A 20,344-nucleotide genomic window follows, 5' to 3' on the forward strand; every position below is an offset into this window, starting at 1 on the left:
AAGATCATTAGGCCAGTGTCAGGCACGGTGGCTGGGCTCATGGCTGTAATCCCAGCACTGTGGGAGGCCAAGGTGGGTGGATCACTTGGGCCCAGGAGATTGAAACCAGCCAGGCCAACATCGAGAAACCCCATCTCTACTAAAAATACAAAAATTGGTTGGGCATGGTGGCACGTGCCTGTAATCTCAGCTACTCAGGAGATTTGAGGCACAAGAACTGCCTGAATCTGAGAGGCAGAGGTCACACCACTGCACTCCAGCCTAGGCGACAGAGCGAGACTCCATCTCAAACAAAAAAAAAAAAAAGAAAAGAAAAGAAAAGAAAGATCATTAGAGAAGGAGTAAGTGAAGGTAAAATAAAGTCTTTTATTTTCTTTTTCTTAATCTAACAGACAACAATTTATTGAAAGTAATAATAACAATAATGTATTTGGTGATTACAGCTTCTAGATAAGTGAAATGAATGACAGCAAGAGGGGAACTAGGAATATTCTCTCATAATGTACCTGCACTACTCATGAAGCAATACAGTGTTATGTGAAAGTGAAGGTAGATTACTTGCAAATGTAAATTGCAAACTCAAGGGCAACCACTAAAAATATTTTGAAAGAAGTATAATTGATATGCTAAGAGAGGAAAGAAAACAGACTCATAAAATGCTCAGCTAGAACCAAAGACAGAAAAAAAGACCAAAAAAACCACCAAGAACAAGGACAATAGAAAATAGTTAAAACTATGGTAAATATTAAACCAATAATATCAATGATCACTTTAAATATGAATGGTCTAAATATACCAATTAAAAGAGACAGAGTGGATAAAAAATACTTAGCTATATGTTGTCTATAAAAAAGTATTTTAATTATAAGACAGACAGATTAAAAGTACAGTGACAAAGAAAGACAAACCATGTTAACAATAATCAAGAGAACGGCAGCTATATTAATTTCAGGCAAGGCAGACTTCAGAGCAAAGAAAATTACCAGGACAAAGAACAGCAATACATAGTAATAAGGGGTCAATTTTCCAAGAAGAACTAACAAAATGTCAAAATACATGAGGTGAAAATGGACAAAAATGTAAACAGAAATAGATGAATCTACTATTATAGTTGGAGACTGCAACATCCTTCTATCAGTAATTGGCAGATGCAGCAGGCAGAAAATCAGTAAGGGTACATAGTTGAACTGAACGGCATCATCAATCAACTGGATCTAATTGACATTTATAGAATATTTCATCCAACAATTGCACAATATGCATTCTTCTCAAGCTCACGTGAAAACACTCACTAAGACATCATATTCTGGTTCATAAAGAATACCTTAACAAATTTAAAACAATACAATTCCTAACAACTATGCTCTCAGATCACAATAGAATAAAACTATAAATCAATAACTGAAATATAGCTGGAAAACTTCTTGGAGATTAAACAAAAAGCCTCTAAATAACACATCATCAAAGAAGTCTCAAAATAAATTTTAAAATATTTTGAACTAAATGAAAATGAAAATAAATCTTATGAAAATGTGTGAAATGCAGCAAAAGCAGTGCTTAGAGGGAAATGTATAGCACTGAATTGCTACATTACAGAAGAAATATCTAAATTGAATAAGCTTCTACACCTTAGGAAACTAGAAAAAAAAAGAGCAAAGTAATTCCAAAGTAAGCAAAAAAAAAAAAAGTTTAAAAAAAGCACAAATTAATGAAAACAGGAAATCAATTTTAAATTTCACAAAATCAAAAGCTGGTTCATTGAAAAGAGCAATAAAATTGATAAACCTCTAGCCAGGCTAACCAAGTAGAAAAAGAACACAAATTACTAATACATGAAAATGAAAAAGGGGCCTGTTTCCACAGACACCAAAAAAAAAGTACAGGAATATTATAAACTCCGTGCCCACAAATTTGAAAACTTAGATGAACAAATGCCTTCAAAGACACAATCTACCAAAACTTTCAAGTCAAACAAATCATATTACTAGTTCTATGTCTATTAAAGAAACCGAATCAACAATTATCTTCCAAGCACCAGTCCCAGATAGTTTCACTTTTGAATTCTACCAAATTTAAGGAAGATGTGATACAATTCTCCAAAATATCTTACAGATAACAGAAACAGAGGGAATGCTTTCTAACACACTATATGAGGTCAACATTACCCTAATACCAAAATGAAATAAAGGCATTGAAATAAAGGAAAACTACAGACAAATCTCTCTCATGAGCACACATACAAAGTTCCTCAACAAAATATCAGCAAACTGAATCCAACAGTATATAAAAAGAATTATATACCACAACCAAGTGAGAATTATCTAGTTATGCAAACCTGATTCAACATTCAAAAATCAATTAATACAATCCATCACACCAACAGGCTAAAGATGAAACATAACCTATCAATAGATGCAGGAAAATCATCCGACAAAAATCCAACAGCCATTCATGATCAAGACTCTCAGAAACCTGTGAATAAAAAAAAAAATTCTCAACTTGATAAAGAATGTCTACAAAAACCCTACAGCTAACATCATACTTAATGATTAAAAAAACTAGGGCTGGGCACGGTGGCTCAGACCTGTAATCCCAGCACTTTGGGAGGCCAAGGCAGGCAGATCACCTGAGGTCAGGAGTTTGAGACCAGCCTGATCAACATAAAGAACCTCTGTCTCTACTAAAAATACAAAATTAGCCAGGTGTGGTGGCGCCTGCCTGTAATCCCAGCTACTCAGGAGACTAAGGCAGGAGAATTGCTTGAATCCAGGAGGTGGAGGTTGCAGTGAGCCGAGACTGTGCCACTGCACTCCAGCCTGGGCAACAAAAGTGAAACTCTGTCTCAAAAAAAAAAAAAACACTAGAATCTTTCTCCCAAGACTGGAATCAAGGCAAAGATATCTCCTCTCAACACTCCTATTCCGTATCATACTGGAAGTCCTAGCTACTACAGTAAGACAAGAAAAGGAAATAAAACACATACATATTTGCAAGAAAGAAATAAAACTCTCTTTGTTCTCTGATGACATGATTGTTTATGTAGAAAATCCTAATGAATCAACAAAAATTCCTGGCACTAATAAGCCAGGATGCAGGATAAAAAGTTAATGTCCAAAAATAAACTGTTTTCCTATATACCAGCAATTAACAACTGGAATTTGAAATAAAAAAAAAAACACCATTTACATTAACAGCCCCAAAAAAGAATTACTTGGATATAAAACTACAAAACTCTGATTTTAGAATATCTAAATTAATGGAGAGGTATTCCACATTCACAGAAGGAAGATTTGCTGTTGTTAACATGTCAGTTCTACCCAATCTACTCTACAGATTCACACAACCCCAATCAAAATCCCAGTAAATTATTTTCTGGATATCAAGAAAATAATTCTAAAATTATACTGAAAGGCAAAAGACCTAGAATAGGTGACACAATACTGAAGAAAAACAAAATTGGAGGACTGACATTACCTGACTTCAGGAGACTTATAGGCCTACAATAATCAAGACTATGATTTTGGTGAAAGAATAGAAAAAGATCAATGGAACAGAATAGAGAGTTGATAAACCCACACAATATGGACAACTGATCTTTGTCAAAGAAGCAATGAAGAAAGAATAGTCTATTCAACAAACGGTGCTATAATAACTGGACATCCACGTACAACAAAATGAATCAAGACATAGACCCTATGGCGTTCCCAAAATTAACTCAAAATAGATTGTATTAGTCCGTTTTCACACTGCCGATAAAGACATATCAGAAACTGGCAATTTACAAAAAAGGTTTAATGAACTTACACTTCCACGTGGCTGGGGAGGCCTCACAATCATGGCGGAAGGCAAGGAGGAGCAAGTCACATCTTACATGGATGGCAACAGGCAAAGAGAAGAGTTTGTGCAGGGGAACTCTTCTTTATAAAACCATCAGATCTCGTGAGACTTATTCACTATCACAAGAACAGCACGGGAAAGACCCGCCTCGTGATTCAATTACCTCCCACTGGGTCCCTCCCATGACGTGAGAATTGTGGGAGCTACAATTCAAGATGAGATTTGGTAGGGGACACGCCAAACCAAATCATTCCACCCCAGCCCCTCCCAAATCTAATGTCCTCATATTTCAAAACCAATCATGCCTCCCCAACAGTCCCCCAAAATCTTAACTCATTTCAGCATTAACTCAAAAGTCCATGGTCCAAAGTCTCATTTGAGACAAGGCAAGTCCCTTCTGCCTATGAGCCTGTAAAATCAAAAGCAAGTTAGTTTCTTCCTAGACACAATGAGGGTACAAGCATTGGGTAAACACAGCCATCCTAAATGGGAGAAACTGGACAAAACAAAGGGGCTACAGGCCCCATGCAGTCTGAAATCCAGTGGGGCAGTCAAATCTTAAAGCTCCAAAATGGTCTCCTTTGACTCCATGTCTCACATCCAGGTCACGCTGATGCAAAAGGAGGGCTCCCACAGCCTTGGGCAGCTCCGCCCCTGTGGCGGAGGATAGCCTTCTGTCTGCTTTCACCAGCTAGCATTGAGTGTCTGCAGCTTTTTCAGGCGCATGGTGCAAGCTGTCAGTGGATCTACCATTCTGGGGTCTGGAGGACGGTGGCCCTCTTCTCACAGCTCCACTAGGTGGTGTCCCAGTAGTAACTCTGTGTGGTGGCTCCAACCCCACATTTCCCTTCTGCACTGCCCTAGTGGAGGTTCTCCATGATGGCCCAGCCCCTGAAGCAAACTTCTGCCTGGGCATCCATGCATTTCCATACATACATCCTCTGAAATCTAGGTGGAAATCCCTAAACCTCAATTCTTGACTTCTGTGCACCCGCAGGCTAAACACCATGTTGAAGCTGCCAAGGCTTGGGGCTTGAACCTTCTGAAGCAACAGACCCAGCTGTTGTTTGGCCCCTTTTAGTCACAGCTGGAGCAGCTGGGACTCAAGGCACCAAGTCCTGAGGCTGCACAGAGCAGGGGGGCCCTGGGCCCTGCCTATGAAACCATTTTTTCATCCTAAACCTCCCAGCCTATAATGGGAGGGGCTGCCGCAAAGGTCTCTGACATGCCTTGGAGACATTTTCCCCCTTGTCTTGGGGATTATCATTCAGCTCCTCATTACTTATTCAAATTTCTGCAGCCAGCTTGAATTTCTCCTCAGAAAATGGGGTTTTCTTTTCTATCTCATTGTCAGGCTGCAAATTTTCCAAACTTCTATGCTCTGTTTTCCTTTTACAAATGAATGCCTTTAACAGCACCCAAGTTACCTCTGGAATGCTTTGCTGCTTAGAAATTTCTTCCACCAGATACCCTAAATCATCTCTCTCAAGTTCAAAGTTCAACAAATCTTTAAGGTGGGGCAAAATGCCACCACTCTCTTTTCTAAAACATAACAAGAGTCACCTTTGCTCCACTTCCCAACAAGTTTCTCCTCTCCATCTGAGACCACCTCTGCCTGGATTCCACTGTCCATATCATTATCCACATTTTTGTCAAAGCCACTCAATAAGTCTCTAGGGAGATCCAAACTTTTCCACATTTTCCTGTCTTCTTCTGAGCCCTCCAAACTGTTCCAACCACTCTCTGTTCCCCAGTTCCAAAGTCACTTCCACATTTTTGGGTATCTTCAACAGTGTCTCATTCTCCTGGTATGAATTTACTGTATTAGCCTGTTTTCACGCTGCTGATAAAGACATACCAGAAACTGGGCAATTTACAAAAGAAAGAGTTTTAATGGACTTACAGTTCCACATGGCTGGAGAGGCCTCACAATCATGGTGGACAGCAAGAAGGAGCAAGTCACATCTTACATGGATGGCAGCAGGCAAAGAGAGAAGTTTGTGCAGGGGAACTCTTCTTTATAAAACCATCAGATCTCATGAGACTTACTCACTATCACAAGAACAGCAGGGGAAAGACCTACCTCCATGATTCAATTACCTCCCAGTGGGTCCCTCCCACTACACATGAGAATTGTAGGAGCTACAATTCAAGATGAGATTTGGTGGAGGACACAGCCAAACGATATCGTGGATCATACACCTAAATGTAAAATATAAAACTATAAATCCTCTAGAAAATAACATAGAAAAAAAAAACTAAGTGAACTTGGGTTTGGCAATGACTATTTAGATACAATATGAAAAGCATGATCCATGAAAGAAAAAGTGATAAACTGGACTTCATTATAATTTAAAACTTCGCTCTGCAAAAGACACTGTTAAGGGAATGAAAGGACAAGCCACAGACTAGTGGGAAATTTCTGTAAAAAGTGTATCTGATACAGGACTTGCATCCAAAACACAAAGAACTCTCCCTACACAATGTGGTTGGGCCTCATCCAATCAGTGGAAGGCCTGAATAAAGCAAAAAGACTTAGTAATAGGGGATTTCTTCTGTCTGACAGCCTTCAAGCTGATACATCAGTTTTTTCCTGCCTTTGGACTCATATTCAAACATCAGCTCTTCCGGGGCCTTGAGACTGTTGGACTAGGAATGAAACTACACTATCAGCAGTTCTGGGTCTCCAGCTTGCCCACTGCAGACCATGGGACTTGTCAGTCTCCATAATCACGTAGCCAATCACTTATAATAAATCTTTCTGTATATATGTACAAATCCCATTGGCTCAATTTCTGCTAAGAACCCTAATTGCATTGGTCAGGGTTCTCTAGAGGAACAGAACTAATAGAAGATATATATATGTATAGATAGATACAAATAGATATATATATAAAGGGGAGTTTATTAAGTATTAACTCACATGATCACAAGGTCCCACAATAGGCCGTCTGAAAGCTGAGGAGCAAGGAGAGCCAGTCTGAGTTTCAAAACTGAAGAACTTGGAGTACGATGTCCAAGGGCAGGAAGCATCCAGCATGAGAGAAAGATGTAGGCTGGGAGGCTAGGCCAGTCTAGTCTTTTCACATTTTTTTTTTCTGCCTGCTTTATATTCTAGCCATGATGGCAGCTGATTAGATGGTGCCCACCCAGATTAAGTGTGGGTCTGCCTTCCCAGCCCACTGACTCAAATGTTAATCTCCTTTGGCAACGCCCTCACAGACACACCCAGGATCAATACTTTGCATCCTTCAATCCAATCAAGTTGACACTCTATATTCCATCATGCTAATACACTCAGCAAGGTAAAATTTGCTTATGTTCGATTTAGTAAATACTTCCAAACAGTTTTCTTAGCGGCTGTACAAATTCATACTCATACCAGCAATGTATGAGAGTTCTGGTTGCTTCCCATCCTTACCAGAACCTGGCATTTTCATTTTTAAACTATTTTATTTTAGCCATTCTCTGACTTAATTTTTCTCTTTCTAAAATAAATACATTAAATATATTTACCATTGCAGTAGGCTATATAGAGGATTAATAAGGCAGGAGCTTTTTTAGTATGAAGCAAAAGTATTAATAAGTGTTATTAATAGCTAGAGAAGACCAGGCGTGGTGGCTCACACCTGTAATCCCAGCACTTTGGGATGCCAAGGTGGGTGGATCACTTGAGGACAGAAGTTCAAGATCAGCCTGGCCAACATGGTGAAACCTCATCTCTACTAAAAACACAAAAAAAAATTAGCCAGCTGTGGTGGCACACACCTGCAATCCTAGCTACTCGGGAGGCTGAGGCATAAGAATCGCTTGAACCCGGGAAGTGGAGGTTGCAGTGAGCTGAGATCACGCCACTGCACTCCAGCCTGGGTGAAATCAAGACTCTGTCTCACAAAAAAAATAAAAAATAAAAAAAAAAATAGCTAGTGAAAAGAAAACCAAAATCATTTACAAAGCTCTTCTAACCAAGTGCCTCCAAAAAAGGTTGGTTTCATAATCTTAACTCTTGTTCCTAAACATAATTAGAACCAGTTGTAATAATCTGTATTGGTTTTGTCAAATCACTGCCCTTTAAGTTAACAGCAGCCTATATGATAATTGTAAGTTAGTGAAAAAATGTCTTATCACCTTATTCAAATTTCACTCTATATTAATATGTTTCAAACAATAAACCTATGATGATATATTTTTAAATTCATTCACACTGCATGCCTTGGAGGGTGAAGATATGGTCCATAGGAGGTTACGAATGAAGACTCAATAAATGTTAAATAAGGCAATGAAAAGAGGTTTTTGTGAGAAAATAATATTTTCATATACCTCTATATACTTGGAATAAAACCAAATAGAAATCCTAACTCCTAATTTGTGCTCTAGAAATGAAAGAATACTTCTTAATTTTCTAAACCTAGCAATAAGCAATCTGAAAATAAAATTTAAAAAGCAATTCCAGGGCCGGGCACAGTGGCTCACGCCTGTAATCTCAGCACTTTGGGAGGCCCGACACGGGTGGATCACGAGGTCAAGAGTTCGAGACCAGCCTGACCAACATGATGAAACCCCATCTCTACTAAAAATACAAAAATTAGCCAGGCACGGTGGTGGGTGCTTGTAATCCCAGGTATTCAGGAGGCTGAGGCAGGAGAACTGCTAGAACCTAGGAAGTAGAGGTTGCAGTGAGCCGAGGTTGCGCCATTGCACTTCAGCCTGGGTGACAGCGCAAGACTCTGTCTCAAAAAAACAAAACAAAACAAAAGCAATTCCCTTTCAGCCAGGCGCAGTGGCTCATGCTGTAAAACCAGAACTTTGGGAGGTCAAGGCAGGAGGATCACTTGAGCTCAGCAGTTCAAGACCAGCCTGGGCAACATAGAGAGACACCAGCTCTACAAAAAATATAAAAATTAGCTGGGCATGATGTTGCACACCTGTAGTCTCAGCTACTAGGGAAACTGAGGTGGGAAGATCACTTGAGCCTAGGGGTTTCAGGCTGCAGTGAGCCATGATCATGCCACTGTACTCCAGGCACAGTGACAAAGTAAGACCTTATCTCAAAAAGAAAAAAAAAATTCAATTTCAAATAGCATCAAGAAGAATAAAATACTTAGGAATAAATTTAACAAAAGAGGAGTCAAACTTGTACTCTGGAAGCCACAAAATATTATTGAAAGACATTAAAGAATTTCTGAATATAGAAAGACATCACATGTTCATGGATTGGAGAATTTAATATTGATGGGATAACACTTCCCAAATTGATCTACATATTCAATATAATTGCTATCAAAATTCCAGTTCCTACTTTCTTACAGAAATTGACAGGCTTATCCTAAATTCACATGAAAATGGAACAAATCCAGAAAAATCAGAAAACTGTGGAAAAAAAGAGCAAAGCTGGAGGACTCACACTTCCCCAATTTTAAACTTACTACAAAGCTGCACTTGTCAAGACAGTGTAGTACTAGTATAAAAATAGACATAGAGACCAAAAGAACAGAACTAAGAGTCTAAAAACAAACCCTTGCATTTATGGTCAATTGATTTTCAACAAGAGTATCAAGATAATTCAGTTGGGGGTATGGGGGAAATAGCCTTTTTAACAAATGGTGCTGGAACAACTGGATATCCATATGCAAAAGAATGGAGATGGGACCCCTTCTTACATTATACACAATAATTAACTGAAAATGGAACATAGATCTAAATGTAAGAGCTAAACCTGTAAAATTATTGGAAGAAGGTATAGAAGTAAATCTACATGACCTTACGGTTGGCAAGGTCTTCTTGCATATGACATTAAAATCTCAAAAGACAAAAAAAAAAAAAAACAGAGAAACTGAATGTCAACAAAATTTAAAACTTTTGTCCTACAATCAAGAAAGTAAAAAGATGACCCATAGAATAGAAAATACTTGGAAGTCATATGTCTGATAGGGGTCTTATGTCTAGATTATGTCAACCTAAAATAATGACAATGAAACTCTCCGAAAGAAAATTTTATTTGGGAGTGACAGGCGATTGCAATCCAGGATATGTTTGCTATAACAGATCAAAGGCATATCCAGATAGGATGAAGTAAGGTGAAACTTTTAAAGGCAAAGAGGAGAGGTCTACGTAAGCTATTTTGAAACAAAAATCATCAGTTACAGGGGCCAGTTGTAGATGCTGGTGCTAATTCATTGGTGGAGACAGCCATTGCTATGCAAATGTTCGTCTTGTGAGAGCGGCTTATCTGGAATGCTGAAATCCATGAGGAATTTCTTGCAATAAACCCTGTTACAGATGTGTGCAGAATATGCAGGACGACTAAGACATGTAGGACATACAGGAATTTCTTATGAGTTTTTTCTGGGGATTTTTTTTTTTTTTTTTTAATGAGACATAGTCTTGCTCCATCACCCAGGCTAGAGTGCAGTGGCGCAAACTTGGCTCACTGCAACCTCTGCCTCCCAGGTTCAAGAGATTCTCCTGCCTCAGCCTCCTGAGTAGCTGAGATTATGGGTGCCCACCACTGCACCCAGCTAAATTTTGTATTTTTAGTAGAGACGAGATTTCACCATCTTGGCCAGGCTGGTCTGGAACTCCTGACCTCGTGATCCACCCGCCTTGGCCTCCCAAAGTGCTGGGATTACAGGCACGAGCCACTGCGCCCGGCCTCTTATGAGTTTTTAGAAGATCCTTGTGATAGTTCTTATCTCAGACATATAAGCGTGAGACCTTCGTCATGACCTCCCTGTTCCACTTTGTTTGGGTCGGACGTAAGTGACTCTATCACAGCATTGGTGACTTTCACAAATTATGTAAAGAATTCTTACAACTCAATAATAAAAAGAAAAATAACCCAACAAAAAATTGACAAAGAAGTTGAAGTGATATTTCTCCAAAGAAAATACACAATAGCCGACAAGCACATGAAAAGATGCTCAACATCATTAGTCATCAGTAAAATGCAAATCAAAATGACAATGAAATACCACTTCATACCCACTAGAATGGCTATAATCAAAAATCATAATGACAAGTGATAATGATGTGAAGAAATTAGAATTCTCAAACATTGGTGGTAGAAATGTGAAATGATGTAGCAACTTTGGAAAACAGGTTGGCAGTTCCTCAAAATATTAAATATTAAGTTACTTTATGACGCAGCATGTCCACCCCTAGGTATATGCTCAAAAGAAATGAAAACATGTCCACCCAAAAACTACACAAATGTTCACAGCAGCATTTTCATAAAAGCCAAAAAGTGGAAACAACCCAAAGGTCCATCACCTGATGAATAAACAATATGTGACATATCCAAGTAATGGAATATTATTGGACCATAGAAAGACAATGAAGTACTGACACATGCTACAACATGGCTAAACTTTGAAAATATCATGCTTAAATGAAAGCAGCTAGACATAAAATAGTACATATTACATGAATCAATTTACATAAGAAATATCCAGAATAGACAAATCTATACAGGCAAATCTAGGCAAAGTAGATCAGTGGTGGCCTAGGGCTAGAGGAAGGAGTATGTGGGTGCAACAGGGAATGACTGCTACTGAACATAGGGTTTGTCTCTGAGATAATGAAAATGTTCTATGATTAGACAGTGGTGACGGTTGTCCAAGTCTGTGGATATGCTAAAAACTACTGAATTGGATAAATTATATGGTATGTGAATTAAATCAATAAAACTGTTTCAAAAAAAAAAGAAAATAGTTGAGGCTGGGTGCCATGGCTCATGCCTGTAATCCCAGGACTTTTAGAGGTTAAGGATGGTGGAAAGAAAATTTTTTTAATAAAAATAAAAGTTTTAAAAATGAACCAAGGACTGTGATTAATGCAATTCTGTGCACCTTAAGTCCAAATGAAAAAGGGAAAAAAGACAAGAAATAAAGTGTCAGCTAAAGAATCATGAGTTCTACAGATCTATAAATTTGAAAAGGAGATTTTCTTTTTTTTTTTTTTGAGATGATGTCTCACTCTGTCGCCCAGGCTGGAGTGCAGGGGTGCAATCTCGGCTCACTGAAACCTCCACCTCCCGGGTTCAAGCAATTCTCCTGCCTTAGCTTCCCAAGTAGCTGGTATTACAGGCACACACCCCCACGCCTGTCTAAGGAAAGGAAACCTTCTAAAGACTTGCAGTGGCAGGCCGGGCACGGTGGCTCACGCCTGTTATCCCAGCACTTTGGGAGGCCGAGGTGGGCGGATCACAAGGTCAGGAGTTCAAGACCAACCTGACCAACGTGGTGAAACCTTGTGTCTCCTAAAAATACGAAAATTAGTCAGGTGTGATGGCGTGCACCTATAATCTCATGCTGAGGCAGGAGAATTGCTTGAACCTTGGAGGCGGAGGTTGCAGTGAGCCTAGATGGTGCCACTGCACTCCAGCTTGGGCAACAGAGCAAGATGCCATCTCAAAAAAAAAAAAAGGCTTGCAGTGGCTAGGTGAGGTGGCTCACACCTGTAATCCCAACACTTTGGGAAGCCAACGTGGGCAGACAGCTTGAGCCCAGGAGTTCAAGACCAGCCTGGGCAACATGGTGAAACCCCATCTCTACAAAAAATATAAAAATTAGCCAGGCGTGGTAGTGCAAGCCTGTAGTCTCAGCTACTTGAGAGGCGAGGTGGGAAGATCACCTGAGCCCGGTAGGTCAAGGCTGCAGTGAGCCGTGATCGCACCACTGCACTCCAGCCTGGGTAACAAAGTAAGACCCTGTCTCGAAAAACAATAAAAAGTAAAAACTGGCATTGCACAATATAAAGATAAATGTTAAAAATCATGCTATTAATAGATATTAACAGTGTAAAATCAGAACATATTTTCTTTATGTGGTGTTCTTTCTAAAAATTATTTTATTAAGTGTTAAAACATTTCTAAGGGCTTTCAAAGATAAATTCTGAACATCAGACTCTCATGTCTATTTTTCCCATCATGCCTTAAGTTTCTTAAATTATCTTACTACCAAGGTGTTCAGGAAATTAACCTGTACTATTATATTTGGATATAATATTCAAAACCCTAAGATCATCAAGAATTAGTATCTACAAATATCTACTACAGACGTGAAGAAGGAAAAAAAAGCTTAAGGCTCTCGGAGACCTTATATTCTGTCTTATTGCATAACTTTTGCTTGGAAACAAAAGGAAGACTAACACCAGATATCATGCTGCAAGACCAGAACATCCTTTGGATGTCTAACCTCTCAGGTGATATACTTTCAACTGTAATTTAAGAAGGAAAGAATATAAAATACCTACAGAAGTTACCCAAAGGAAAAAAGAGAAAATAATCAAAGCCTACAAATACAAAAAATCAGCAAAACCCAAAGGTATACAGCAACAAAGGGTAAGACAACCAAAAAAACTATAAGACTAACAAAAAACAACAAAATGGCAGTAGTAAAATTCTTCCCTATCAATAATCACTTTAAATGTAAATAGATTAAACTCTAGTAAAAGCCTGAATAGATTTAAAAACAAAAAAGATCCAACTATATGCTATTACAAGAAACTCTCTTCAGATTTAAGGACACACATAGGCTGAAAGTAAAGAGATAATTAAATATTCCATGCAAATAGTAATCAAGAGAGAGCAGAGATAGCTATACTTACATTGGGAAAAACCGTCACATGAAACACAAGACATTCATCATTTCTCATTATAAAAAAGGACAAGTTTTTGTTTACAAAGGACAGAAATAAAAGAAAAAAACAATTTAAATAAAAGACATTTGACAATGATAAAAGGATCAATCCACCAGGGAGATATGACAATTATAAGTATACATGCACCCAACATCAGAGTACATAAATATATAAAGCAAACACTGACAGAACTAAAGGGAGAAATAAACGGTAGAATAACGATTGGAGACTTCAATACCCCATTTTCAATACTGAACAAAACATCCAGACAGAAGATCAATAAGAAAAGAGAAGACTTCAATAACACTGTAGACCAAATGAATCTAACGATATATACAGAACATTCTCCTCAATGGCAGCAAACTACACATTCTTCTCAAGCAAACAGGAATACTTCTCCAGGAGAGAACACAAGATAGGTAACAAAACAAGCCTTAGCAAATTTAAGAAGGCTGAAATCATACCAAGTGTATTTTCTGACTATAAAAGAATGAAAACTGAAAAATTTACAAATACATGAAAAGTAAACACCACATTCTGGAACACCCACTGGACTGAAAAAGAAAAAAAGGAAATTAGAAAATATCTCAAGATGCCGGGCGCGGTGGCTCACGCCTGTAATCCCAGCACTTTGGGAGGCCAGAGCAGGTGGATCATGAGGTCAGGAGATCGAGACCACCCTGGCTAACACGGTGAAACCCCATCTCTACTAAAAGTACAAAAAATTAGCCAGGCGTGGCAGCAGGCGCCTGTAATCCCAGCTACTCGGGAGGCTGAGGCAGGAGACTGGTGTGAACCCAGGAAGCAGAGCTTGCAGTGAGCCGAGATTGCGCCACAACCTGGGTGACAGAGCGAGACTCTGTCACAAAAAAAAAAAAAAAAAAAATCTCAAGACAAATAACAAAAACACAATATACCAAAACTTATGGGATGAAACAAAAGCAGCAGTAAGAATGAAGCTCATAACATTAAAACAAGGAAAGTCTCAAATAACCTCACTTTACAGCTCAAGGAACTAGAAAACTAAGCCCAAAGTTGCCAGAAGGAAGAAGTAACAAAGATTAGAGCAGAAATAAATAAAATAAAAAACAGAAAAATAGGGAAAAAACAACAAAACTAAGAGTTGGTTTTTTGAAAAGATTTAAAACTGAAAAACCCTTAGCTAGACTAAAAAAAAAGAGAAGACTCAAATAAGAAAGGAAAGAGACATTACAACTGATGCCTCCGAAATAAAAAGGATCATGAGACTACTAAAAACAGCCATATGCCAACAAACTGGATAATCTAGAAGAAATGAATAAATTCCTAGAAACGTAACACCCTACCAACAAGACTAAATCATGAAGAAATAGAAATCATGAAGAAATAGAAAGTCTGAACAAACCTATAAGAAGTATGCAGACTGAATCAGTAATCAAAAACCTCCCAAAAGAGAAAAGCCCAGGACCAGATGGTTTCACTGATGAATGCTACCAAACACTTAAGGAGCAATTAGCACCAATCTGTCTCAAACTCCTTCAAAAAACTGAAGTGGAGAGAACACTTTCAAACACATTTTACAAAGCCAGCATTTCCCTGATACCAAAGCCAGACAAAGAAGTCATAAGAAGAGAAAACAACAGGACAATATCCCTGAAGAATACAGATACGAAAATCCTCAACAAAATAGTAGCTCACTGAATCCAACAGCACATTAAAAGGATCATAAACCATGACTAAGTGGGATTTATGCCTAGGATGCAAGAATGGTTCAATATATGAAAATCAATTACTGTGGTACACCACAATAACAAAATAAAAAGATAACAATCATATGATCATCTCAATAGGCAGAAAAATCACCTGAAAAATTCAGCACACTTTCATGGTAAAAAACTGTCAACAAACTACAAACAAATGGAAATTATCTCAATGTAATAAAGGCCATATATGAAAAGCCCACAGCTATCCTACTTAATTGTGAAAAACTGAAAGGTTTCCCACTGAGATCAGGCACAAGGCAGAGATGTCCACTCTTACTTACTTTTATTCAACATAGTACTAGAAGTCCTACCTAAAGCAATTAGGCAAGAAAAAGAAAAGGCATTCAAATCGTAAAGGAAGAGGTAAAACTGTCCATTTGCATAAGACATAATCTTAGATATAAAAAACCATTTAACAGTTTTTTAAAACTGTTAGAACCAATAAATTTAGCTTTGAACATTGGCAGTATCATAGCCAGTCAGGTTTATCTGAGGTGTGATTACTGCTGATGGAAAACTTTTCCTGATACCCTGCCATGATGACTTGTAATGCAGTGAGCACTGGCAATTTTTGACAGTCTCCATGGAGACTGAATTATAAAGAAAAAAAAACTAATAAATTCAATAAAGTTGCAGGATAGAAAAATCAACATCCACAAATAAACTATCTAAAAAGGAAATTAGTAAAACAATCTCATTTACAATAGCACAAAAAAAAGAATAAAATACCTAAGAATAGGCCAGGCATGGTAGCTCATGCCTGTAATCCCAGCACTTTGGGAGGCCCAAGCAGACGGATCACCTGAGGTCAGGAGTTCGAGACCACCCTGACTAACGTGGAGAAACCCCATCTCTACTAAAAATAAAAATTTAGCTGGGCTTGGTGGCGCATGCCTATAATCCCAGCTACTTGGGAGGCTGAGGCAGAAGAATCGCTTGAACCAGGGAGGCGGAGGCTGCAGTGAGCCGAGATCGCATCATTGGACTCCAGCTTGGGTAACAAGAGCAAAACTCCATCTCAAAGAAAAAAACAACCTAAGAATAAACTTAACTAAGGAGGTGAAAGACCTGTATCCTGAAAACCATAAAACATTGATGAAAGAAATTAAAGAAAGCTACATTTGGAGGAAAAACGGCAGATGGGAGGCAGGACTAGATTGCAGCTCCCACTCCGACAGAGTAGTGTGTGGAGACTCACATCATGAACCTTTGCTCCAGAACTACTGCAGGAAAGCCTAGAGAACCAAAAGACCCTCTGAAAGAAGCAGATTGCTCCTGCAGGACCCAGGAGGCAGTCCAAATGTGTCCAGAATTGGTGGGTTCTTGGTCTCACTGACTTCAAGAATGAAGCCGCGGACCCTCGCAGTGAGTGTTACAGCTCTTAAGGTGGCGCGTCTGGAGTCTGTCCCTTCTGATGTTCAGATGTGTTCGGAGTTTCTTCCTTCTGGTGGGTTCGTGGTCTCGCTGGCTCAGGAGTGAAGCTGCAGACCCTCGCTGTGAGTGTTACAGCTCTTAAGGCAGCGCGTCTGGAGTTGTTCATTCCTCCCAGTGGGCTCATGGTCTTGCTGGGCTCAGGAGTGAAGCTGCAGATCTTCGCGGTGAGTGTTACAGCTCATAAAAGCAGCGTGGACCCAAAGAGTGACCAGTAGCAAGATTTATTGCAAAGAGCGAAAGAACAAAGCTTCCACAGTGTGGAAGGTGACCCGAGCGGGTTGCCAATGCTGGCTCGGGCAGCCTGCTTTTATTCTCTTATCTGGCCCCACCCACATCCTGCTGATTGGTAGAGCCCAGTGGCCTGTTTTGTCGGGGCGCTGATTGGTGCGTTTACAATCCCTGAGCTAGATACAAAGGTTCTCCACGTCCCCATCAGATTAGTTAGATACAGAGTTTCCACACACAGGTTCTCCAAGGCCCCACCAGAGCAGCTAGATACAGAGTGCCGATTGGTGCATTCACAAACCTTGAGCTAAACACAGGGTGCTGATTGGTGTATTTACAATCCCTGAGCTAGACATAAAGGTTCTCCAAGGCCCCACCAGAGCAGCTAGATACAGAGTGTCGATTGGTGCACTCACAAACCTTGAGCTAAACACAGGGTGCTGATTGGTGTATTTACAATCCCTGAGCTAGACATAAAGACTCTCCACATCCCCACCAGACTCAGGAGCCCAGCTGGCTTCACCCAGTGGATCCCGCACTGGGGCTGCAGGTGGAGCTGCCTGCCAGTCCCGCGCCATGCGCTCGTACTTCTCAGCCCTTGGGTGGTCAATGGGACTGGGTGCCGTGGAGCAGGGGGTGGTGCTCATCGGGGAGGCTCAGGCCGCACAGGAGCCCATGGAGTGGGTGGGAGGCTCAGGCATGGCAGGCTGCAGGTCCCGAGCCCCACCCGCGGGAAGGCAGCTAAGGCCCGACAAGAAATTGAGCACAGTGCCGGTGGGCCGGCACCGCTGGGGAACCCAGCACACCCTCCGCAGCCACTGGCCCGGGTGCTAAGTCCCTCACTGCCCGGGGCCAGCAGGGCCAGCTGGCTGCTCCGAGTGCGGGGCCCACCAAGTCCACGCCCACCCGGAACTCCAGCTGGCCCGCAAGCGCCGCATGCAGCCCCGGCTCCCGCTCGCGCCTCTCCCTCCACACCTCCCCACAAGCCGAGGGAGTGGGCTCCAGCCTCGGCCAGCCCAGAAAGGGGCTCCCACAGTGCAGCGGGGGGCCGAAGGGCTCCTCAAATGCCACCAAAGTGGGAGCCCAGGCAGGGGAGGCGCCAAGAGCAAGCGAGGGCCCCGAGGACCGCCAGCAGGCTGTCACCTCTCACAAATGCTGTGCAGTTATCTACAGCTGAGAGACCTGCAGACGGTTCACATCACAGGACTCTGTGCAGACAACCCCAGTACCAGCCCTGCCTGGTAGACCTCCTGAGTGGCTACATCCAAAAGAGAGACAACAATCACTACAGCTCGGCCCTCAGGAAGCCACATCCTTAGAAAAAGGGGGAGAGTACTACATCTGTGGAACACCCTGGGAGACAAAAGAATCTGTACAGCAGCCTTGAGCCCTAGACCTTCCCTCTGACATAGCCTACCCAAATGAAAAGGAACCAGAAAAACAATTCTGGTAATATGACAAAGAAAAAGTTTTTTTAACACCTCCAAAAATATCACACTGGCTAACCAGCAATGGATCCAAACCAAGAAGAAATCCCTGATTTACCTGAAAAACAATTCAGAAGTTCAGTTATTAAGCTAATCAAGGAGGTACCAGAGAAAGGTGAAGTCCAATTTAAGACAATCAAAAAAATGATACAAGAAATGAGGAAAGAAATCTTCAGTGAAACAGACAGCATAAATAAAAAACAATCAAAGCTTCAGGAAATAAAGGACACACTTACAGAAATGCAAAATTTTCTGGAAAGTCTCAGCAATAGACTCAAATAAGCAGAAGAAAGAACTTCAGACCTCGAAGAGAAGCTTTTTGAATTAACCCAAGCCAACAAAGACAAAGAAAAATGAATAAGAGAAAGAAAAAAGTAAGAAAAAATGAACAACGCCTCCAAGAAGTTTGGGATTACATTAAGTGACCAAATCTAAGAATAACTGCCATTCCCGAGGAAGGAGAGAAATCTAAAAGTTTGGAAAACATATTTGGAGGAATAACTGAGGAAAATTTCCTGGGCCTTGCTAGAGACCTAGACGTCCAAATACAAGAAGCTCAAAGAACACTTGGGAAATTAATCGTAAAAAGATCATCTCCTAGGCACACTGTCATCAACTTATCAAAAGTCGAGATGAAGGAAAGAATGTTAAGAGCTGTGAGGCAAAAGCACCAGGTAACCTACAAAGAAAAACCAGAGTAACCACAGATTTCTCAGCAGAAACCCTACAAGCTAGAAGGGACTGGGGCCCTATCTTCAGCCTCCTTAAACAAAACAATTATCAGCCAAAAATTTTGTATCCAGTGAAACTATGCTTCATAAATGAAGGAAAGATACAGTCTTTTTCAGACAAACAAATGCTGAGAGAATTTGCCACTACCAAGCCAGAACTACCAGAACTGCTAAAAGTAGCTGTAAATCTTGAAACAAATCCTGGAAACACATTAAAACAGAACCTCTTTAAAGCATAATTCTCCCAGGACATATAAAACAAAAATACAATAAAAAAAAAAAAACAAGGTATATAGGCAACCAATAGCACGATGAATGGAATAGTACCTCAAATCTCAATACTAACATTGGATGTAAATGGCCTAAATGCTCCACTTAAAAGATACAGAATTGCGGAATGGATAAGAATTCACCAACTATCTGCTGCCTTCAAGAGACTCACCTAACACATAAGGACTCACATAAACTTAAGGTAAAGGTGGAAAAAGACATTCCATGCCAATGGACACCAGAAGTGAGCAGTAGTAGCTATTCTTATATCAGACAAAACAGACTTCAAAGCAAGAGCAGTTAAAAAAGACAAAGAGGGACATTATATAATGATAAAAGGCCTTGTCCAACAGGAAAGTATCACAATCATAAATATATATGCACCTAACACTGGAGCTCCCAAATTTACAAAACAATTACCACTAGACCTAAGAAATAAGACAGACAGCAACACAATAATAGTGGGGTATTTCAATACTCCACTGACAGCAATAAACAGGTCATCAAGACAGAAAGTCAACAAAGAAACAATGGATTTAAACTATACCCTGGAACAAATGGACTTAACAGATATTTACAGAACATTCTACCCAACAACCGCTGAATATATATTCTATTCATCAGAGCATGGAACTTTCTCCAAGACAGACCATATGATAGGACACAAAACAAGTCTTAATAAATTTAAGAAAATTGAAATTATACCAAGTACTCTCCCTGACCACAGTGGAATAAAACTAGAAATCAACTCCAAAAAGAACCTTCAAAACCAGACAAATACATGGAAATTAAATAACCTGCTCCTGAGTGATCATTGGGTCAACAATGAAATCAAGATGGAAATTTTAAAATTCTTCAAACCAAATGATAATAGTGACACAACTTATCAAAACCTCTGGGATACAGCAAAGGTGGTGCTAAGAGGAAAGTTCATAGCCCTAAATGCTTACATCGAAAAGTCTGAAAGAGCACAAATAGA

The 20,344-nt window shown here is 40.0% G+C and overlaps 1 protein-coding gene and 1 non-coding gene across 13 annotated transcripts in view; one reads left to right on the forward strand and one right to left on the reverse strand.

Moving 5' to 3' along the window:
* The window catches only part of LMBR1 (limb development membrane protein 1), a 217,178-nt gene that overhangs the window by 181,713 nt on the left and 15,121 nt on the right, over positions 1-20,344 (reverse strand). The gene's annotated exons all lie outside the window — the stretch shown is intronic.
* LOC129523951 (U4 spliceosomal RNA) lies at positions 15,668-15,808 on the forward strand. The gene has a single exon (XR_008667581.1). It is a non-coding gene; the product is annotated as a U4 spliceosomal RNA (small nuclear RNA).

This window comes from Gorilla gorilla, chromosome 6, assembly GCF_029281585.2.
Source record: "Gorilla gorilla gorilla isolate KB3781 chromosome 6, NHGRI_mGorGor1-v2.1_pri, whole genome shotgun sequence".
Taxonomy (NCBI): Eukaryota; Metazoa; Chordata; class Mammalia; order Primates; family Hominidae; genus Gorilla; species Gorilla gorilla.